The sequence below is a fragment of the Ranitomeya imitator genome, chromosome 5, assembly GCF_032444005.1.
Source record: "Ranitomeya imitator isolate aRanImi1 chromosome 5, aRanImi1.pri, whole genome shotgun sequence".
In the NCBI taxonomy this organism is placed as follows: Eukaryota; Metazoa; Chordata; class Amphibia; order Anura; family Dendrobatidae; genus Ranitomeya; species Ranitomeya imitator.
In genome coordinates this window covers 419,334,829-419,359,464 of record NC_091286.1, presented here as the reverse complement: position 1 = coordinate 419,359,464, position 24,636 = coordinate 419,334,829, and the positions used below count along the sequence as shown (strand labels likewise).

Here is a 24,636-nt window from a genome sequence, read left to right as displayed (position 1 = left end):
TTCAGCCATATAGACCCCTCAAACTGACTTCAAATGTGAGGTGGTCCCTAAAAAAAATGGTTTTGTAAATTTCGTTGTAAAAATGACAAATCGCTGGTCGAATTTTAACCCTTATAACTTCCTAACAAAAAAAAATTTTGTTTCCAAAATTGTGCTGATGTAAAGTAAACATGTGGGAAATGTTATTTATTAACTATTTTGTGTCACATATCTCTCTGGTTTAACAGAATAAAAATTCAAAATGTGAAAATTGCGAAATTTTCAAAATTTTCGCCAAATTTCCGTGTTTATCACAAATAAATGCAGAATTTATTGACCTAAATTTACCACTAACATGAAGCCCAATATGTCACGAAAAAACAATCTCAGAACCGCTAGGATCCGTTGAAGCGTTCCTGAGTTATTACCTCATAAAGGGACACTGGTCAGAATTGCAAAAAACGGCAAGGTCTTTAAGGTCAAAATAGGCTGGGTCTTGAAGGGGTTAAAAAACGAAGAGGAACAAATTAAATTTAAAAAAATAAATGATGCTTTTCTGGCTCGTTATACATGTTTAATCATAGTATATCAGTCAAATCATGGGAGTCTTGTTTTAAAGTGGGCGGAACCTATCACATGCAGTGTAAGAAATTATGTAAATTCAACAAATAGTAAGGCTATGTGCACACATTCAGTTTTTTTTGCGGTAAAAACGCTATAAAAACTCATTAAAAACGTATACATAATGCATCCTATCATTTAGAATGCATTCTGCATGTTTTGTGCACATGATGCGTTTTTTTTCCGCGAAAAAAACACATCGCGGTAAAAAAAAGCAGCATGTTCATTAATTTTGCGGATTTTCTGCGTTTTTCCCGCTATTCTATGCATTTTGGAAAAAACGCACAAAAACTGCATGAAAAAACGTGAAAAAAAAACGCATGCGGATTTCTGGCAGAAATGTCCGGTTTTTGTCAGGAAAATTTCTGCAAGAAATCTTGACGTGTGCACATACCCTAAGAAACACTGTACCTGTATTAAGCAGCTGTGTAGTAATCAATTTTCTGATTTACCTTTCAGTAAGCAAAATGCACTTCTTTCCCTACAACAATTACAAGCAGAAAATGAAAAAAAATAGATGGGTGTCATAGAATCCAACATGCCATCAAGAGCATCTGTCTTTGATTCCTTCCAAACATTGGTTGAACGTGATTTGAAAATTCTCCATGATCAAACAAAAAATCTAACTATACAAAAAAGTTGATACAAAGTGTAAAAAATGGCTGCTTAAAGATCATTACATAATCCCTATATTTCAAGGCTTACCCAAAACGCACAAAAATATTTTTCCTCCACCTCTGTGTCCCATCATTTCAGGGATTAGATCTCGGAATAAGGGGCTCAGCAAATGGTTGGATGAACACCTACAACCATTGGTTGCTAGAAGTCCATGATATTTAAAGGACCGCTCATCTGTGTTTGACAAATTTTGTTGGAAATGAGGCTATTTGTTTGTTACATGTGATGTAATGCTATTAACCTATATTCTTATATTTCCTATGATTTGCTATCAATGCATACAACATATTTAGATAGCCGTAGCTCCTACATAAATTAAATGAAACGATTTATACTTACCAGCCTACATTATTTACTTCAACATCACTATTTTATGTTTAATTCTAAATTGTTGGCGCCCCAATAGGTGCAAAGTTTTCACCTTTACTTGCTACTTTATTAACCCCTTCCCGACCTATGACGCATATGCTGCGTCATGAAAGTCGGTGCCAATCCGACCTGTGACGCAGCGTATGCGTCATGGAGGGATCGCGTCCCTGCAGATTGGGTGAAAGGGTTAACTCCAATTTCACCCGATCTGCAGGGACGGGGAATGGTACTTCACCCCAGCCCCCCTCGTGGCTACGATCGCTCTGATTGGCTGTTTCACTTTCAACAACCAATCAGAGCGATTTGTAATATTTCACCTATGAAAACTGGTGAAATATTACAATCCAGCCATAGCCGCTGCTGCAATATCATCAACCATGGCTGGAAACCCTGATCTGCCGCCCCCCCACCGCCACCGATCTCCGCAGTCCTCTGTTCTGTCCTGTACACTGCTCCGCTCCCCTGCATCGTCCTGTCTGCTCCCCCCGTGCTCCGATCCTACCCCCCTGTGCTCCGATTTCCCCCCCCCCATGCTCCGATCTACCCCCCTCATACTTACCGAGCCTCCCGGTGTCCGTCCGTCCGTCTTCTCCATGGGTGCCGCCATCTTCCAAAATCGTGGACGCATGCTCAGTGCGCCCGCCGCATCGGCCGGCAGATTCGTTCCAGGTACATTTTGATCACTGTGATAAATGAACCCCCCCTTTATCACCCCCATAGGTAGGGACAATAATAAAATAAAGGAAATATATATATTTTTTCCACTAGGGTTAGGGTTAGAACTAGTGTTAGGACTAGGGTTAGGGCTAGAATTAGGCTATGTGCGGATTTGGCTGCGGATCCGCAGCGGATTGGCCGCTGCGGATTCGTAGCAGTGTTCCATCAGGTTTACAGTACCATGTAAACCTATGGAAAACCAAATCCGCTGTGCCCATGGAGCGAAAAATACTGCGCGGAAACGTTGTATTTTCCCGCAGCATGTCAATTCTTTGTGCGGATTCCGCAACGTTTTACACCTGTTCCTCAATAGAAATCCGCAGGTGAAATCCGCACAAAAAACACTGGAAATCCGCAGTAAATCCGCAAGTAAAATGCAGTGCCTTTTACTTGCGGATTTTTCAAAAAAGGTGTGGAAAAATCTCACACGAATCCGCAACGTGGGCACATTGCCTTAGGGTTAGGTTTGGAATTAGTGTTAGGGTTGGAAATAGGGTTAAGATTAGGCTTGTGGTTAGGGTTAGGGGTGTGTTGGGGTTAAAGTTGTGGTTAGGGTTGGGATTAGGGTTACGTGTGTATTGGGGTTAGGGTTGTGATTAGGGTTAGGGGTGTGTGGGGGGTAGTGTTGGAGTTAGAATTGAGGGGTTTCCACTGTTTAGGCACATCAGGGGTCTCCAAACGCAACATGGCGCCACCATTGATTCCAGCCAATCTTGTGTTCAAAAAGTCAAATGGTGCTCCCTCCCTTTCAAGCCCTGACGTGTGCCCAAACAGTGGTTTACCCCCACATATGGGGTACCAGCATACTCAGGACAAACTGGGCAACAACTATTGGGGTCCAATTTCTCCTTTTACCCTTGCAAAAATAAAAAATTGCTTGCTAAAACATCATTTTTGAGGAAAGAAAAATGATTTTTTATTTTTACGGCTCTGCGTTGTAAACTTCTGTGAAGCACTTGGGGGTTTAAAGTGGTCACCACACATCTAGATTAGTTTCATGGGAGGTCTAGTTTCCAAAATGGGTTCACATGTGGGGGAGCTCCAATGTTTAGGCACACAGGGGCTCTCCAAACGCGACATGGTGTCCGCTAACGATTGGAGCTAATTTTTCATTTAAAATGTCAAATGGCGCTCCTTCCCTTCCAAGCCCTGCAGTGTGCCCAAACAGTGGTTTACCCCCACATGTGAGGTATCCGTGTACTCAGGAGAAATTGCCCAATAAATTTTAGGATCCATTCTATCCTGTTGCTCATGTGGAAATGAACAAATTGAGGCTAAAATAATTTTTTTGTGAAAAAAAAAAAAAGTACTTTTTCATATTTACGTATCAATTTGTTAAGCACCTGGGGGTTCAAAGTGCTCACTATGCATCTAGATAAGCTCCTTGGGGCGTCTAGTTTCCAAAATGGGGCACTTGTGGGGGAGCTCCAATGTTTAGGCAGACAGGGGCTCTCCAAACGCGACATGGCATCCGCTAAAGATTGGAGCCAATTTTTCATTGAAAAAGTCAAATGGCGCTCCTTCCCTTCCACGCCCTGTCGTGCGCCAAAACAGTGGTTCCCCCCAGATATGGGGTATCGGCGTACTCAGGAAAAATTGTACAATAACTTTTGGGGTCCAGTTTCTGTTTTTACCCTTGGGAAAATAAAAAAAATTGTTGCTAAAAGATCATTTTTGTGACTAAAAAGTTAAATGTTAATTTTTTCCTTCCATGTTGCTTCTGCTGCTGTGAAGTATCTGAAGGGTTAGTAAACTTTTTGAATGTGGTTTTGAGCACCTTGAGGGGTACAGTTTTTAGAATGGTGTCACTTTTGGGTATTTTCAGACATATCGACCCCTCAAACTGACTTCAAATGTGAGGTGGTGCCTAAAAAAAATAGTTTTGTAAATTTCGTTGTAAAAATGAGAAATTGCTGGTCAAATTTTAACCCTTATAACTTCCTAGCAAAAAAAATTTTGTTTCCAAAATTGTGCTGATGTAAAGTAGATGTGTGGGTAATGTTATTTATTAACTATTTTGTGTCACATAACTCTCTCGTCTAACAGAATAAAAATAAAAAATTTGACAATTTGCAAAATTTTCAAAATTTTCGACCAAATTTCCATTTTTTTCACAAATAAACGCAAAAATTATCGACCTAAATTTACCACTATCATGAAGCCTTATATGTCACGAAAAAACAGTCTCAGAACCTCTAGGATCCGTTGAAGCGTTCCTGAGTTATAACCTCATAAAGGGACACTGGTTATAATGGCAAAAAGCGGCCAATTTTTTCATTTTCTCATGGGCTACAGGATAGAATTGATCTTAAAATGTGTTGGGCAATTTCTCCTGAGTACACCAATACCTCACATGTGGGGGAAAACCACTGTTTGGGCACACGGCAAGGCTAGGAAGGGAAGGAGCGCCTTTTGACTTTTTGAATGAAAAAGTAGCTCCAATCATTAGCGGTCACCATGTCGCGTTTGGAGAGCCCCTGTGTGCCTAAACATTTGAACTCCCCCACAAGTGACAACATTTTGGAAACTAGACCCCCAAGGAAATTTTCTAGATGTGTGATGAGCACTTTGAACCCCCAAGTGCTTCACAGAAGTTAATAACGCAGAACCATGAAAATAAAAAATCATTTTTCTTTCCTCAAAAATTATTTTTTAGCCTACAATTTTTATTTTCACAAGGGTAACAGGAGAAAGTGGACCACAAAAATTGTTGTCCAGTTTGTCCTGAGTACGCTCATACCCCATATGTGGGAGTAAACTATGGGCGCATGGCAGAGCTCGGAAGGGAAGTAGTGATGTTTTGGAATGCAGACTTTGATGGAATGGTCTGCGGGCGTCATGTTACGTTTGCAGAGCCCCTGATGTGCCTAAACAGTAGAAACCCCCCACAATTGACCCCATTTTGGAAACTAGACCCCCCAAGGAACTTATGTAGATATGTGGTGAGCACGTTGAACCCCCAAGTGCTTCACAGAATTTTTTAACGCAGAGCCGTGAAAATAAAAAAATCTTTTTTTCCCCACAAAATTTTTTAACCCCCATTTTTTTTATTTTTCTAAGGGTAACAGGAGAAATTAGAGCCCCAAAATTGTTGTACAATTTTTCCTGAGTACGCTTATTCCCCATATGTTTTGGTAAACCACTGATTGGGCACACGTCAGGGCTCGGAAGGGGGGAGCACCATTTGACTTTTTGAACGCAAGATTGGTTGGAATCAATGGTGGCGCCTTGTCATGATTGGAGAGCTCCTGATTTGCCTAAACAGTGGAAACCCCTCAATTCTAACTCCAACACACCCCTAACCTTAATCCCAACTCTAACCATAACCGTAACCACAACCCTAACCCCAACACACCCCTAACTCTAATCCCAACCCCAACCCTAACCCTAATCCCAACCCTAACCCCAACACACAACCAACCCTAATCCCAACCATAACCCTAATCACAAGCCTAACTCTAACCTCAACACACGCCTAACCCTAATCTTAACCCTAATTCCAACCCTAAACCTAATTCTCACCCTAACTCTAGTTCCAGCCCTAACCCTAAGGTGCCCACGTTGCGGATTCGTGTGCGGATTTTTCTGCACCATTTTTATAAAATCCGCAGGTAAAACGCACTGCGTTTTACTTGCGGATTTACCGCGGATTTCCAGTGTTTTTTGTGCGGATTTCACCTGCGGATTCCTATTGAGGAACAGGTGTAAAACGCTGCGGAATCCGCACAAAGAATTGACATGTTGCAGAAAATACAACGCAGCATTTCCACACGGTATTTTCTGCACCATGTGCACTGCGGATTTGGTTTTCCATAGGTTTACATGGTTACTGTAAACGTGATGGAAAACTGCCACGAATCCACAGCGGCCAATCCGCTGCTAATCCGCAGCCAAATCCGCACAGTGTGCACATAGCCTAATTCTAACCCTAATTGCAACCCCAACCCTAGCCCTAACCCTAGTTCTAACCCTAGTGGAAAAATAAAAATAAATATATTTTATTTATTTCATTATTTTCCCTAACTATGAGGGTAATAAGGGAAGGGGGGGGGGCTTTATTTACTTTTTTTTTATTTTGATCACTGTGATAGGTTATTTCACAGTTATCAAAATGTACCTGTAACAAATCTGGGATTCGGCGGGCGCACTGCGCATGCCCCCGCCATTTTGGAAGATGGCGGCGCCCATCGCTGAAGATGGATGGACATCGGGAAGGACACCGGGACTCGGTAAGTATGGGGGGGTGGGATCGGACAGCGGAGGGGAGGTCGGGGGCAGGCTTAGGTCGGGGGCCGGCGGAGGGGAGAGGAGGGCAGCAAAGCACGGAGTGGAGGATAGACTGACAGCGGCGGCTGTTGTGAATTCTGTGGCTGAGTTCACTTCTGTGGTCACAAGTGGTATTGCAGTCTCTGGGCTTCCTCCCTCAGGTGTTTTGGTGAGCTCGTTGGCTGCCTTGCTATTTAGCTCCACCTGAGTCTGTCTTCCTTGCTCCTTGTCAATGTTCCAGTGTTGGATCTGAGCTACTGCATCTTTCCTTGGGCCTGCTGCTCTGCTAGATAAGTGCTTCTAGTTTGTTTTCTGTTTTTTCTGTCCAGCTTGTTATTATCTTTTGCTGGAAGCTCTGAGAAGCAAAGGGGTGCACCGCCGTGCTGTTAGTTCGGCACGGTGGGTCTTTTTGCCCCTTTGCGTGGTTTTCGTTTTAGGGTTTTTGGTAGACTGCATAGTTCTCTTTGCTATCCTCGCTCTGTCTAGAATATCGGGCCTCACTTTGCTGAATCTATTTCATTCCTACGTTTGTCTTTTCATCTTGCTAACAGTCATTATATGTGGGGGGCTGCCTATTCCTTTGGGGTATTTCTCTGAGGTAAGTCAGGCTTGTATTTCTATCTTCAGGCTAGTCAGCTCCTCAGGCAGTGCCGAGTTGCATAGGTAGTGATAGGCGCAATCCACTGCTGCTTCCAGTTGTGTGAGGATAGATCAGGTACTGCAGTCTACAGAGATTCCACGTCTCAGAGCTCGTCCTATTGTTTTTGGTTATTGCCAGATCTCTGTATGTGCGCTGATTACTGCACGCTGTGTTGCCTGATTGCCAGCCATAACAGGCGGCAGATCGCCGCTGTCAGTCAGTGGTGGGTCAGATCGTGGTCTCCAGCCGTGGCCGATGATATTACAGCATTTGCCTTGGCTGGATTGTAATATTTCACGAAGTTTCATAGGTGAAATACTACAAATTGCTCTGATTGGCTGTTGAAAGTGCAATAGCCAATCAGAGCGATCGTAGCCGCGTGGGGGCAAAGCCACCCCCCCTGGGCTGAAGTACCACTCCCCCTGTCCCTGCAGATCGGGTGAAATTGAAGTTAACCCTTTCACCTGATCTGCAGGGACGTGATACCTCCATGACGCCACATAGACGTCACAGGTCGGATTGGCACCGACTTTCATGATGCCTACGTGGCGTCACAGGTCGGCAAGGGGTTAAGGCACCACTCCAGGACTGAAAAATAACACTGGAGTGCTGCTTTAAGATCCCATTGGGAGAGTTATAACTCCCAGCATGTCCTGCAGATCGTATGGCATGCTGGGAGTTATAGTTCAACACAGGAGTGGCAGAGTGCTTTATTGTGTTTATAAAGACTAAATTTTTAATTGTGGCAGCCAGCCAGCCACACTGTGGTGAGGTGAAAAGCTGGAGCATCCCATGACTGCACACACGGAGCCCTCCCTGCCTCTCCACAGCACAGGTCATAAGAGGAAGCTGCAGATTCTAGTGGGGAGTCTGAAGGACCTGTGATCACATCAGAAGAGGGAGGGCTCTATGCTGCCATGTGGAGCTCCAGCACACCCACTTCATGACATCACACAGGTTCTTATGCCTCAGCATCCAGCCCAGGCAGGTATGCCGAGATCTTGTCCCCTCTGGCCCCCTGCTGCTGCCCCTCCTCCACCAGACACAGAGATCTCACCAGCTGCTGCAGGAATCCGGACCATGTGGTTTCTTCAGCGCTGGATTCCCAGCAGCTGGGACATTTTTCTGCCTCCTGCAAGTGGGATCACAGTGCGATCCCACTAGCCGCTGGGCCCCCCCCCCCCCCCCCCCACATGCTACATTCCGACCATAAGACACACCCACACTTTCCTCCCAAATTTGGAGTAAAAAAAGTGCGTCTTATGGTCGGAAAAATATGGTAATATGTGTACCTTTGCTGCTGATAAAACACATGCTATTTCTTTACCACATGCTGATAATCGCCATTTCACTGATCTGATGATATCACATATATATTGTCACAATATATATTGTGACAATAGATATTGTCACAATAATTGTGACAAACACCATGTGGTGTGTTGTATAGAATGTAATCTATGCAAAATTAAAAAGCATTGCAAAACATCTCGCCAATATATATAAAAGAATGGATCCTACTCTGATGCTGTCAAACATTTTGCCACCCTACATAATGTAGACACCAGGCATTTCAGTTTTATGGCATACAGAAAGTTGCTTGTCCCTATAGAGGCGTCAGTTGGCGGAATCGTCTCATGCTGCTTGAGTGGTTATTTATTTTACCCCTTCACATAAAATGCCCACGGGGCATGAATTTAAAATATTATTTGTTTTGCATCTGTTGAGTTTGATTGAATTGATTTTTTTTTAAGTTGCTTAATGTTTATATACAGGTACTGTTTTGATACTATTGGTTGAATATGCGGTAATTTGTTTATTATCCTGCATGCGATTGGTTACACCCAATTTAAAGCGAGACTTTCGCAATTTGACTAATATACTATGATTAAAGGGAATCTGTCACCTCATATTTCGTATATAAACTGCGGCCACCGCCATCAGAGGCTTATCTACAGCATTCTGTAATGCTGTAGATCAGAGGTCCCCAACTCCAGTCCTCAAGGCCCACCAACAGGTCGTGTTTTCAGGATTTCCTTAGTCTTGCCCAGGTAATAATTGCATCACCTGTGCAATGCAAAGGAAATCCTGAAAACATGTTGGTGGGCCTTGAGGACTGGAGTTGGGGACCTCTGCTGTAGATAGCCCCCCGATGTACCCTGAAAGATAAGGGTGCGTGTCCACAGTCCGTAACCACGGAGCTTTGGATGGAGCTGGAAAACCTGCTCCGCCCAAAGCGCCGCCCCCTTCTGTACACGCAGTGATTCCGGATGTGTTCAGTGAATGCATCCGGAATCTCCGCACCCCATACATAGTGCCCTGTGATTTACCTTGCGGCGACGCTGCAAGTTAAACAGACATACTGAGTTCTAAAAGACTCGCCGCATGTCCATAAACGCAGGGCCGCCGGGTGCGTGTTCGCACGCATAGTGGAGACGGGATTTCATAAAATCCCCTCCACTATGCTGTAACATCTGGACCCTGCGGGTTGAACTCTGCGGCTGTACGCAGCGTTCAATCTGCAGCTAATCCGGATGTAATACTGAACGTGGACACATACCCTAAGAAAAACACGTTAGATTATACTCACCCAGGGGCGGTCCCGGTGCGGTCTCGTCCGATGGGCGTCGCGGTCCGGGTCGGCTCCTCTCATCTTCATACGATGACGTCTTCTTCTTTGCTTCCTGCTGCGGCTCCTGCGCAGCCGTACTTTATCTGTCCTGTTGAGGGCAGCGTAAAGTACTGCAGTGCGCAGGCACCAGGCCTCTCTGACCTTTCCCGGTGCCTGCACACTGCAGTACTTTGCTCTGCCCTCAACAGGACAGATAAAGTACGGCTGCGCAGGAGCCGCAACAGGAAGCAAAGAAGAGGACGTCATCCTATGAAGATGGGAGGTGCCGACCCGGACCAACAGCGGGACCGCCCCTGGGTGAGTATAATCTAACTTGTTTTTCTTATCTTTCAGGGTACATCGGGGGCTTATCTACAGCATTATAGAATGCTGTAGGTAAGCCTCTGATGGCGGTGGCCGCAGTTTATATATGAAATATGGGGTGACAGATTCCCTTTAACCCCTTTATGACATCGGACATAATAGTATGTCGATGTCAGACTCCCCCCTGTTTGGTGCAGGCTCTGACGCTGAGCCCGCCCCTTCTGGGCACATGTCAGCTGATATATACAGCTGACGTGTGTTTAACAGCCCTCCTCCCTTCTGCGCCCCATTGTGTCTAATCCACATTTTTAGCATCCACATGTTTGGCATTTCTGTAGCTGACAGCCCGCTTAATTTACAGGTGCATGAGCTGGGCACTACAATGGCAGTTTGCAATTTTCACTCTGCAATATCCACTGCTGCTTGTTTCTGGAAAACATGGAGTCACAATCATCATAACACCTGTAGATAAATTCCCAAAGGGGTATAATTTCCAAAATGTGGTAACTTGAGGGGGGATTCTGCTCTGCTAGCTCTTGTGGGTTCTGTATATGGAGTCCACAAACTATTTTAGGAAATTCTGTGCTTCAGGAAGCCTCCTGTATGACAATACAGCTTAGCCATTCGGTGAGACTTGGGAGGGTCAGAACGCTGTTTGCCAATAGCGCTCTGTCCCTCCCGAGTCTCGCTGTATGGCTAAGCAGTACGGTATAGACACATTTTGGGTATTTCAACACTCAGCAGAAATTGTGGGCCAAATTTGGTGCAATTTTACTCATTTCCCATGTGCAAATGTAAAGTCTGGGGCTAGAACAGAATTGTTGTGATAAAAATGTAATATTTTTTTTCATTGCCCTATGGTATAAAATTCTGTGACGCACCTTTTGTGTCAATATGATCACTGCATCCCTAAATGAATTAATTCAGGTGTACTTTGTAAATTGGGGTCACTTATGGGGGTTTCTGCTGTTCTGGCACCTCGGAGGCCCTGCCAATGTTACATTGCATCCTCAAATTAGTCAAGCAAAATGTCAGCTCCAATATGGCGCTTCTTCCCTTCTGGGCTTTGCACTGTGCCTCAAAAGTACCGTATATACTCGAGTATAAGCCGACCCGAGTATAAGCCGACCCCCCTAATTTTGCCACAAAAAACTGGGAAAACTTATTGACTCGAGTATAAGCCTAGGGTGGAAATGCAGCATTTACCGGTGAATTTCAAAAATAAAAATAGATCATTATTTCCCCATAGCTGTGCCATATAGTGCTCTACACCATTCATATTTCCCCATAGCTGTGCCCCATATAGTGCTCTGCACCGTTCACTGTGCCCCATAGCTGTGCCATATACGGTGCTCTGCACCGTTCATTGTGCCCCCTAGCTGTGCCTTATACGGTGCTCTGCACCGTTCATTGTGCCCCCTAGCTGTGCCTTATACGGTGCTCTGCACCGTTCATTGTGCCCCCTAGCTGTGCCTTATACGGTGCTCTGCACCGTTCATTGTGCCCCCTAGCTGTGCCTTATACGGTGCTCTGCACCGTTCATTGTGCCCCCTAGCTGTGCCTTATACGGTGCTCTGCACCGTTCATTGTGCCCCATTGCTGTGCCTTATACGGTGCTCTGCACCGTTCATTGTGCCCCCTAGCTGTGCCTTATACGGTGCTCTGCACCGTTCACTGTGCCCCATAGATGCTCCACATTAATCTCTGCCGCCGCCGCTGCTGCAATAAAAAAAAAAAAACACATACTCACCTCCCTTGATTGCAGCTCCCAGCGTCTCGTTCCGGCGCCTCCATCTTCCCGGCGTCTCTGCTCTGACTGATCAGGCAGAGGGCGCCGCGCACACTATATGCGTCATCGCGCCCTCTGCCTGATCAGTCAGAGCGCAGACGCCGAGAAGATGGAGGCGCCGGCCGGGAAGATGGAGCGACGCCCGGCGGCTGGAACGAGGACAGGTGAATATAACATACTCACCTAGTCCTGGCGATCCTCGCGCTGTCCCCTTCTGTCTTCGGCGCTGCAGCTTCTTTCTCTATCAGCGGTCACCGGCACCGCTGATTAGAGAAATGAATAAGCGGCTCCGCCCCTATGGGAGGTGGAGCCGCTTATTCATTTCTGTAATGAGCGGTCCCACGTGACCGCTGAAGAGAGGAAGAAGCTGCAGCGCCGAAGCCCGTGGGACGGCAGGGACAGCGCGAGGATCGCTGGGACTAGGTAAGTATACCTCAGCGCCCTCAGCCCCTCACCTGCCGACCCCACCGCTACCGTGACTCGAGTATAAGCCGAGGGGGGCACTTTCAGCCCTAAAATTTGGGCTGAAAATCTCGGCTTATACTCGAGTATATACGGTAGTTTTCGACCACATATGGGGTATCGGCGTACTCAGGAGAAATAACACAACACATTTTGGGGTCCATTTTTTCCTGCTATCCTTGTGAAAAGAAAAAAAAATTGAGGCTAAAATAACTTTTTGTGCGAAAAATGTGATTTTTTTTTTTCTTCTTTTCTTCACAGCTCCACATTACAAACTTCTGTGAAACAGCTGGGGGTGCATTCCTTGGGGACCTAGCTTCCAAAATGGTGTCAGTTGGGTTTTTTTTCCACTGTTTAGACACATCAGAGTCTCTCAAACTGAGATATGACACCGGAAGACCATTCCATCAAAGTCTGCATCCCAAAAGTCACTACCTCTTTTCCGAGCCCTGCTGTGAGCCTAAATAGTATTTTACCCCCGCATATGGGGTATCTGTTCACTCAGGTGAAATTGCACAACAAATTGTATGGTGCAATTTCTCCTGTTACCCATGTAAAAATTCAAAATTTAAGGCTAAAAATCATTTTCGTGTGGAAAATGTGATTTCTTTATTTTTTATTTTCACGGCTCAATGTTATATACTTCTGTGAAGCACCTGAGGGTTCAGGTTGCTCACCACAATTCTACATAAGTTCCCTGAGGGGGTCTAGTTTCTAGAATGGTGTTACTTGGGGGGTGTTTCCACTGTTCAGGCACTCCAAACGCGACATGACGTCCGCTTATTCCAGAAAATTTTGCTTTCAAAAATTCAAATGGCACTAATTCCCTTCCAAGTCGTGCTGTGCACCCAAACAGTAGTTTCATCCAACATATAGGGTATCGGCATGCTCAGGAGAAATTGCCCAACAAATTTTCGGTTCATTTTTTTCTGTTACTCTTGCAAAAATAAAAAATTTGAGGTCTAAAGTAAAGTTTTTGTGACAAAGTTAAATGCTCATTTTTTTTTCCTTCCACGTTCCAAAAAATCCTGTGAAGCTCCTGAATGGTGTATAAACTTCTTGAATGTGGTTTTGAGCACCTTGAGGGATGCAGTATTTAGAATGTCAGTTTTGAGTATTTTGTTTATCCATATACAGCTCTGGCAAAAATTAAGAGACCACCACATGAAAACCCTGTCATGGGCAGCCCAATCTACAGACCTGAACCCCATTGAAAACCTCTGGAATGTAATCAAGAGGATGATGGATAGTCATAAGCCATCAAACAAAGAAGAACTGCTTACATTTTTGCGCCAGAAGCAATATGAAAGACTGGTGGAAAGCATGCCAAGACGCATGAAAGCTGTGATTAAAAATCATGATTATTCCACAAAATAATGATTTCTGAACTCTTCCCGAGTTAAAACATTAGTGTTGTTGTTTCTAAATGATTATAAACTTTGTTTTGTTTTTTTCTTTTGCATTATTTGAGGTCTGAAAGCACTTTTTTTATTTTGACCATTTTTCTTTGTCAGAAAAAAAATACAAAATGTATTGCTTGGAAATTTGGAGACATGATGTCAGAAGTTATAGAATAAAAGAACAATTTACATTTTGCTCAAAAATATACCTATAAAGAGAAAAATCAGAGAAACTGAACATTTTGCAGGGGTCTCTTAATTTTTGCCAGAGCTGTATAAAATTTTTTTACCGTATTCTGATCGGTAAACGTTGTAACGAGAACAAAAAATCTAAACTCCAGAATTGCGTTTTTATTGTCGCCACAAGATTGTATTAAAATGGAATAATGGTCTATCAAAACATTGTATCTACACCAAATTAGTATCAATAAAACATCGGCTGTGCTCACAAAAAATTAAGCCGTCACCCAAGCCCCAGATCCCGAAAAATGAAGACGCTTCGGGTCTGGGAAAATGACTCCATTTTTTTTCCCAACCACTTAAATAAAAAAGAACCTAGACATGTTTGATATTTACAAACTCGTAATGACCTGGAGAATCATATTGGCAGGTCAGTTTGGTGAACATTGGGGGGGAAACCCCCAAAGTATAATTGTACTTTTATTTTCAATTTCACCGTGATTGGATTTCCCCCCCCCCCCCCCCGTTTTCTAGTACATTATATGCTAAAATCAATCACCACCATATTTATAGAAAAATAAAAAGCTATTGCTCTAGGAAGAAGACAAGGAAAAAACAGAAGTGCAAAAGTGTAAAATTGCCCAGAGGTGAAGGGTAAATGGGACAGCAGCTGTCAATGCTACTGCTAGCTCGAGAACTACCAGCTCAAGCATTCAGCCCCTGGGGCCGGAGAAAAGGTCATCGAGGGCCGTAAACGAATCCTGGACCTGATGTTCCCCACCCCTATAGTAAGACATTAATTATCTCCGGCTTTATCACATGGTTATCATTGTGCCAGGTGCTCAATCAGGAGCGTATGCGCATGGATGGTGGTTTCAGCGCTCTGGTCTGGAAGTGTTCAGAGTAAGTGCAAATGTCAGTGGTGGTATGTGCCATGCTCCTTTTGGCAAAGGTTGCCATGCCTGCTTCCCCCATCTGCATAAATCATTAAATGATCGCTTCTACTCGGTCTAAAAAGGGCTGGCGCACCCCAAATTTTGCAACTTGTGATGAAGATCACTTGATGTGCGTTAAGGTATTATTTGCTGTTGAGGAATCACACTGTTTTACTACTAGGTCTTCGTGTAACATATTTTTCTAGTGTCTTATTATGGAGGGATGATAAAGTTCTGAATTATTCTTGGCCGGGATCTGCGTATGTAATTTTCGTTTATCTGTGGTTTATTTACTGCTAATTTGTGTTTCTGATGTTACCATGTAATAACTGCAGACTGTTTAATGCCTGATACAATTATTTATATGTTATACTGTTGATGGGACCTTGTTACTGGCCATGTAATTTAATATTCCTTATATAATTTTTTGTTTTTGTGTGAACTGGGGATCTATCATTTCAGTAGGTTATGACTGTTATTAAAGATATATATATATATATCTTTAATTGTATAATTACTTTACTCTGATCAGAATATTGGCTCATTTATCAAAGCTGACAGTAAAGCCGTCATTGTCGCCCAAAGCTCAGCATTCATTTTACCAGAGCAGTTTAAAGCGGATCTGTCATTATATTGCACAATACAAGCTGCGTGAATCATTAAAGGGAACCTGTCACCATGGAAGTGCAGGCTGCATGGGATGGAACAGGGGCCGCTGAGTAGATTGAAATGTCAGAAAAGACTCAGTATAACCTTTTTTCGTCTTTTCAACTTTTTCTTTGATGTTTGGCCAGTTGACGGTCTTATCAGTGATTGACAGCTATGCCTGTATGCACACGTATACCATATGGACCTTCTAAACGCCACAGGCACCCAGGCTGCTAGTATGCCAATACAGAACCCTGGACCGGCTGCCATGGAGCATCGACACAAACGCCGGGCCAATGTACTGCAAATCTTTTTGCTCAGCTAAAATAAAAACACAAGAATTTCTAGAATACATTTTTATTGTAACCCTCTCACTGATTGCTTTGTGTAGCTTACATTACTTACAGCTGCTGTACTCAGTGTCCTTTTATTACAAGTAACAATGGCTGGGATTCTGTAAGAATCGTGCATCACTTCTGATAGTGTTGTCATGTACAATCCTCATTAAGCATAATGTAAGGACACCTTATTTCTGCATTGTGCTCAGCACAGTAGTGCCTTGTGTGCTGCGTCGTCCCAAAGTGATTTGTGTCCACTTTTATCACCACCTGCCTTTCTCAACTGTAATAATAGAATGAATACTGTAAAATCGGCCTATTATGCAGTGAGAACAATGTGCATGTGATGAGAAAGCTGAGGGGCTCTATATTTTCCGCTTCACTATGCCATTGTGTTTATGATGAGGGATTCTGTCATATCCTGATGTAAGCATAGTAATTAGTGACTGTAACAATTACGGAAGGGGTGTTGCTAGGGTGTATGACGATCAGGGGCACGGTCCCCAAGACATTTGTTTTGTCCTGCACAAAATCATTATCAACTACAAATGACCAGTTGTGCCATGTGTCAGATGAACTGCCTCCGCAGTCTACAGGTTTACACAAGCACTGTGGGGTGTATAAATCTGTGTGTGACCGTCTACAGTCACTATACAAGGAGCAGAGATCCGCACATACGTACCGCCATCATAGTGTAGAACAAGATCCTATATAGCAAGACCAACCTTACAAATAAAGCAGCGTGAGGGTGAAATGATGCCACCAGACAGTGACTGACTTTTACTATGTACTAACATACTACGGTAAATACAAATATAAAAAAGTCAGAGAATGAAAAAATGTTTTTAAAGTAAATAAACATTTTTTGTGTGAAACCAACAGTACTCCTAATTGGTGTCGCTTTGGTGGCTTTTTAGCTGGATTAGTTTTTTTTTTTTACTGGTACCATTTCGAGATACATTAACTTTTTAAGGGGGAATGATAAAAGAACAAAGCAGCAGTTCTGTCATTTTTTTTTTGCTTTTTTTATGCAATATCAAAGTAGTTTTGATGTTTTTATGCATATGTTTCTTCTATTATTAAACTCATTGGTTTGTGTTGACACCCTATGCAATGATCACAATTGAAGTTTATTGACCATGCAACTGGCAGCAGAACCTTGGAGAAACGCCACTCCGATAACTGCTGTGATCTTATTGTTCTTTTTTCAGTTTTTTTTTTTTTTTTTGTACATTTCTTATTTTTTCGATTGTATCATTTATTTTACCTATTACTTCATACAGTGCGCCTCAGTAACCTCAGAAACTGAAGAGCATAGTTGTGGGACGGGAGGGAAGATCCAGATTTTCTTTGGAAGGCTGAGTTGGTGGTATGAGTAAAGGGAGTGATCTCAACACACAACATGACTATTAACCTATAACCACTAGACATTGTCATACATCCTCATGTCAGAGTAATGAATGTTCTTTTATATGCTTGGAGAATGTTCCTGTGCTCAGTATGGTGATGGCTTGTGTAGTATAAGGAAGCCTTTCTCGCTGTATTTGTTTTTATCCTCTGATATTCTTTTTAGGTTTGTGTCTCTGTAATACAAGAGAATTACTGAAGTTCTTTGCCATTATCTTCTGAAGTGTATGAACAATGGCTTACGAAAAACATTCCACAAGATATCCCTCAAATACTTAAGTGAACATCTACTGAAAACAGACGCTCCTGCCAAAGGAGCCTAAAGCCAACTCAATGCCATGCATAACAGACACCGTGTGGATCCAGAACACCTTCTATAGAAGTGAGGTGTACAGACAGCCTGGACACATTTTGGGGTAAGACATTTAATCTAAAAGACTTTAAAAATAAGTAAATTGCATCAATGTTTCTGCTTTGTATCATGCAATATATTGTGTACTTCTTATGGGAAATTAACAGTAATGGGGCCAATTCATTGACTTGTTGAAAATTAGCACCATGGTTATTAAACAGGTAAAGAGTAACCGTTTAAAAAAAAAAATTTCTCACCAATCAGTATTACACATGAAGATGCGAAATGTTGTAATATATTTGATCAGAGAAATCAGCTTTTTTCTCCTTCTGGGCTGATCGATCATTCTCAAACTTCTCAATTCACATGTATCCATGAAGTATAATTTCTGTTCTTCAGAGAGGAAGAGGACTAGAACTCTAAAATGTCGACCCTTTAGCGAGCCTTGTCACGTGACTCAGGATAAAGGCCAAAACCAGCTTGTTAAAGGGTCAACATTGACTTTTAGGATTGCTACTTCTAATAGGTGGCACTAGAGTTCTAGTCCTCTTCCTATCCGAAGAGACAATTTGCATATTTCCCAGAGGAGCATTGCGGCTTTAAGTCTCCTCATCTCGGCATGCTTAACATGTCACTCTCCGCAAGGAGAAACGATACTTCTTGGTCTGTCAGGCTCCTGTCACACATCCAAACCAGATCTCACACATTGAACTGATGAGGGGCAGTACCCCGAAACAGTGTCTGCAAATTAAGATTCTGGTTTGGCTATTATCCTAAGTCATGTGACAATGCTCGTTAAAGGGTCGACCTTGACTTTTTAGGATTGCTACTTCTAATAGGTGGCACTAGAGTTCTAGTCCTCTTCCTCTCTGAAGAGAGAATTCGCATTAGTTCACAGGTAAAATGTGTGTTCAGTGAAGACAGACTTTCCCATTACTGCGGTAGAAGATGACCATTGGTGCTCATAAACTTCTATGGAGAACTGTAACCTCTCCCCTTCTCCATAGGACTTTAAAAGCACCAACTGTCATCTCTTATTTCAATGATGGGAAACTCTGTGTTCACTACATACAGATTTTACAGATGTTATCCTTGAATTGACAGTGAAAGCGGAGAAAGAGCTGCATATGTTACAAAGTTTCTTATTTTCATATGTATTAATGACTCATGACATTACAGAAAAATTATAATTACTGTTGCTGTTTTTTTTTTCTTGTAATTTACCCGAATCTTCTGAAAGGGGTGAGGAAAGAGTGTGGTTTGTCAGTTACGGCAATCGGACCTATCAATGTCTGAAGACAACAGGTTGTCTTACAAAGTGAAGCATGTGTATAACCGGACAGAGCGGGCATAGCTGTGGAACCTGTTTCTAAGAGGGTTGTTAGTTTTAGAAATATTTATCTTGAGCTGTGTGACATGTTAAAGTATCACAGACATCAGTCAGGTACAGTTTTACACCACAACTGCAGTACTGTGGATTTGCCATCTGCAGCATGTCCATTTACGCTCTATTTCCACCATCGATTTCACATTTTGTTATGTAGAGAGTGAAATCAGTGGCAGCAGGGCCACAAACACAGCGAGTGCTTGCTGAAAATGCAGAAGTGACGGAAGCACAGTGTGTTAGCAAGGGGACCCCACCGCTGAAATGTAAAAGTGTGCTCTGCAGTATGTAAGAGGTGGAGTAGTGAGGGCATTACTGTTCGGAACGCCCAGAGTTCCCACTACTGTAGGACTTCTGTCGTACTGTTAGATGATCATCTGGCCCGTCTTTGACAATAACGAGTTGTGGCGCCCGCACTAGACCCATAGAGGAAATGCTCCTTGTGACATATGGGCTATACAAACCAATCATCACTCCTTGTAAGGGTTCAGAGATCACGCCACATGATTAATACTACACATCAGACTTCAGCACATCGAAGTGGCCGGCCACAGAGGATCCACTTATTACTGTGGCCTAGCACAGCGCGCCTTTATACCTCGACTCCTACCCCAGCTTCTGCTCTCCTACCCGCTTCATCTCCTAAGGATAGACTGGTGGGAGAAGCCAAATCCCTCATTAGATCTTGCTTTATCTCCTGCTCTTTGAAAGCCTGTGAGGGGGCGGGTTACGTGCCTATGGGCTGACCTCTCTCCTGAAGAGAGCGGGCAGGTCGTAATTCGTTAAGAGCTTGCACCGTCCCAGCCTCCTCACACCATAAATGCAGGTCTGGTGTTGGTTTTGTTTTCGAGATATCTAGAAGTTGTTTCTTCCACTAGTTAGCACTACCTGAATTTACTACACAGCGGTAAATCTCGCTGTCAGACAGTGACATGATGTGCAGGAGAAACGTTTGACTTTGCACAGCAGACTGTTCCCAGAGCCTGAGTAGTACAGACATACATTACGCAGTGATAATCCGAGGGAATAACGGACATGACAAAGGTGGACAGGATGGTGAAAAAATGAGCAAATTCATTCGACTAGTAGATTGTAGTTCCCAAAGGATAAGGGCTAACTTGCTGATCACTGAGAGTCCGATTGTTGGGACCCTCGGCGATCCCAAAAACAGAGCTCTGTACCGTGCTCAACATCCCCAACAGTTGTTGGCTATAGGACTACCCAAAATAGCCAAGAACAGCACTCGCTAACTCTGGTAGTCCCATAGACATATGTGGAGTGGTTGTTACTGCTCTACTCAGTTTTAAAGGGAGTGCTGCAGACACTGTGCAGCACTCGGCTATCTCTAGCAGTCCAATAGAGATCGAATGGCGTGGCATAGTCAACCATTTCTCCACTCACACAGGCTCTACAGTTTCCCTAGTTCTTAGGGTCAGTGAGGTTCCATCAGTCGGACCGGAGCGATCGCAAAATTTTCCCCCATTGCAAGTATAGGGGAAAACTTCGAAAATTCCATTAAAAGGGGTAGTACCAAGTTTCAAACTGTGAACACCTAATTGAAAGGTTGGGGGGTCTGATAGCCGACCCCCAGGCCCCCACTAATCAGAGCATGCTGGCATATTTAAGTGATGTTTCTCTACATTTTGTGATGGAAGTGATGATATGACTGTATACAGAATGATATGGGGATGTTTGCTAGAGTCCAGTAGCCCCTAGATTCTGGGAGCGCTCCGCCTGCTTCTGTACCACTGTATGGTTCAATATAAAGGAAAGCGGATAGATCTGTCTACCTACAGTGGAGGAATATAAAAGAAGCAAGTGAAAGACCATGTAAGGACTGTAAGTTCCCTTTACGTTAAGCAGGTTGGCTGAACTTGAGAGAGAAAGCACAAATAACCCAGGAAGGTAAGCACAGGAGTCCTGGGTGTGGAGCGTTTCCTTTAGGTTCCTCCCTGTCTATACTCCTAGCTCAGAGGAATTAGGCCCGAGGCACGGAGGAAGCTGGGCTGCATTCCTAGGAACATTTCAGGGGGGCCCAATGCATACAACACGGCTCAGCATGACAGGTTACTGATGCGGATTGTACGTCACTGCTACTTTGTTGCTCTTGTCCTTGTGCTATCCGTACAAGATGTTAACAGACTTCATGCTTCTTTCCATGTTCATAACAATAAAGCATGATTCTGGTTAATCTAGCATTAATACATAATTTATACATGTATTCTTATTGAATTCTGTATGTCAGGTCATAAATGTTAATTTGCAGTACTGCATACAAAACAGTTTGCATTATTATATTAAATCGGGTTTTCTACCTCCCTGATTTTTTTTACTCTTATATTTTTTAAAGTAGGTTGAAAGAAAAAAAAAAAATACTTTGCTCATCCTCCATTGCTGCTTTTAACACTAACAGGTAGTTAAAGGTTTCCTGTCACGTCATTTTTAGCATCTAAACTATCCCCAGTGCATTGTTAGCGCTGCAATGTTCATCACTAACACGTTTTTAAAACTGCGCTGTAATCATGTAAAAGCACCTTACAGTGCCTTGCGAAAGTATTCGGCCCCCTGGAACTTTTCAACCTTTCCCACATATGCTTCAAAAATAAAGATACCAAATGTAAATTTTTGGTGAAGAATCAACAACAAGTGGAACACAATTGTGAAGTTGAAAGAAATTTAGTGGTTATTTTAAATTTCTGTGGAAATTCAAAAACTGAAAAGTGGGGCGTGCAATATTATTCGGCCCCTTTACTTTCAGTGCAGCAAACTCATACAGAACTCATTAAGGCCTCTTTCACACTTCAGTCTTTTGGCGTCAGTTTGAATCCGCCGTTTTCATCAAATAGCGGATCCGCCATTTTTTTCTTTCGGATCCGATATTTTCCTATAGACTTGCATTAGCGACAGATTGCGGCAGATGGTCGTCCGTTCCATCCGCCATGTGACAGATGGAAGATTGAAATTTGGCGGACGTCATCTAGACATTGACGGACATTGCAACTTTTTTGTCTGCGCCGAAATGGCAGTTCATGACGGATCCGTCGCGTCCGCCATTTCCTAGAATGGCCGCCTATGGGCAACGGATCCGTCGTGACCGTCATTTGGCGAATCCTTCACCCCAATCCGCTTTTTCAATTGAGCATGCTCCAAAAAGTAGATTATTTTCCCAGATACACGGATGTGTCAAAAAATGGATCCGTTAGAACCATTTTCTCAACAATTGTGACGGATCCGTCGATCCGTCACAATGTCGGAGCAGACTGACGCCAAACAACTGAAGTGTGAAAGAAGCCTAATATGGGGGGCTGCATAACAACAGGTTTACTCGTCGTCTAGTGATGACCTTCTGGTGATGAAAAAATGATTTTAGTTAGACTATAACAAGTAGACCAGTAAGTGACACATCACTGGAATTAAAGGTCTCTGCCCGTACATTATGACACAAGAGGGAGGGGAAGTGTAGAAAGCTCAGCACGTTGCCAATTTCAAGACCATATGTCAGCCGGGATCCATCCTGAGGGTGCAGCACCCATTGGTGATCACAAGCAAAAGAAAAGGGAAATCCACCGCACATCCAGCAGGAGAATAAAATTTACTATTTATTAGAAAAAACTTTAAAGCATGATAAAAATTGAAACCTCAGAAACCTGATGCGTTTCTGGTGTATACAACACCCTTATTCATAGGACCCTGCATTATGCTGTTTTCAGATTAAATAGGTTCTCTTAAAGGGAAGGTACCGTGTTTGTAGATCATTAGTAAATCAATGTAATGTAGCATAACATGCTGTTATAACCCAGATTTGAATGCATGTGAAATGTATTTTGTGTGTTATACGAGTAGAAAGAAGGCCCTGGGGGCTGAAATCTTGTGTTCACAGCAGTAGCACGACACTATCAGTGTCATAATACGGCACCCCATGGTTATAGGAGTTAATAGACCGCCGCTGACCCTATCTCTAACATTGCCGCAGCATTAGCAGTGAGCTGAGCACGCCTCTGTGGGCTGCACAATTCACTGCTGTAGGTGTGACTGGCCGCCATTTTATTATAGCCCAGTGCTATCTGCCCAGCTCCACTTACTCTATCACAGGACAGAAGCGCTCACTGGAGCCAGAGGATGGAGAGGGGGAAGTGCGGGTGATTTACCTCCATGCGCCTCTGTCCTGTACTCCAGGCACTGTGCGTCCTGAGCAGACATCCTCTGCTCCTCACATGCGGCCCTTTGTGCTTCTCCTGCTCTGTCTCCGCCTCCCCCTCACACACAGTCCCAGTGATCTCTGGTAAGCTGCATTCACAGCCTGCAGAGAGAGAGCTGACACCTGGAGAGAGAGCAGGACAGCTGACAGGACAGTGATTAAGGTGGGGGAAGGGGGATGGCAAGAATGTTAGTCACAAAACAGGTGAGAGAAGTAGCATGCCCACAGCAGGGATCATGTATTCTTCCTCATATATCTCTTCTGTGACCCCCCATAGACCAGCACTGGTGCTCCTGTCACCCTGCACCTTCCTCCATATATCTCCTTTATGATCCCCCATAGTCCAGCACACTGCTCTCCTGAAATACTCTGTGCTGCAGTCACCCTGTTCCTTCCCCCATATATCTCCCTCTGTGACCCTGGAGGTGACTCTCTCCCCATGGGTGCTGTTCTCTCCCCATGTGTGCTCTCCATCCCCCTGTGCCTATTCGTTCTCGCTCCTATGCACTCCTCTCTCCCTGCATGTCTCTCTCCCATGGGTCACTCTCCATCCTCTCCCCTCAGCATGTCTCACGCCCCATGGGTCGCTCTTGCTCCTATGCACTCCTCTCCCCCTGCATGTCTCACTCCCCATGGATCGCTCTCACTCCTATGCAGTCCTGTCCCCCTGCATGTCTCACTCCCCATGGGTCGCTCTCGCTCCTATGCACTCCTGTCCCCCTGCATGTCTCACTCCCCATGGGTTGCTCTCCCTCCTCTCCCCCCTGCATGTCTCACTCCCCATGGGTCGCTCTTGCTTCTATGCAGTCCTGTCCCCCTGCATGTCTCACTCCCCATGGGTCGCTGTCCCTCCTCTCCCCCCTGCATGTCTCACTCCCCATGGGTCGCTCTCACTCCTATGCAGTCCTGTCCGCCTGCATGTCTCACACCCATGGGTTGCTCTGGCTCCTATGCACTCCTGTCCCCCTGCATGTCTCGCTCCCCATGGGTCGCTCTCGCTCCTATGCACTCCTGTCCCCCTGCATGTCTCACTCCCCATGGGTTGCTCTCCCTCCTCTCCCCCCTGCATGTCTCACTCCCCATGGGTCGCTCTCGCTTCTATGTAGTCCTGTCCCCCTGCATGTCTCACACCCATGGGTCGCTCTCGCTCCTATGCACTCCTGTCCCCCTGCATGTCTCACTCCCCATGGGTTGCTCTCCCTCCTCTCCCCCCTGCATGTCTCACTCCCCATGGGTCGCTCTCACTCCTATGCACTCCTCTCCCCATGGGTCGTTATCCCTCCTCTCCCCCCTGCATGTCTCGCTCCCCATGGGTCGCTCTCGCTCCTATGCACTCCT

At 44.2% G+C, this 24,636-nt stretch overlaps 1 protein-coding gene across 2 annotated transcripts in view; it reads left to right on the top strand.

The window, feature by feature from the left end:
- TNK2 (tyrosine kinase non receptor 2) overlaps positions 1 to 24,636 on the top strand; it is a 348,026-nt gene that overhangs the window by 110,483 nt on the left and 212,907 nt on the right. For both annotated transcript variants that reach the window (XM_069727063.1, XM_069727062.1), the window contains exon 2: positions 17,531 to 17,780. The gene's annotated coding sequence lies outside the window, so the exon portion shown is untranslated. The remainder of the gene's footprint in view (positions 1 to 17,530; positions 17,781 to 24,636) is intronic.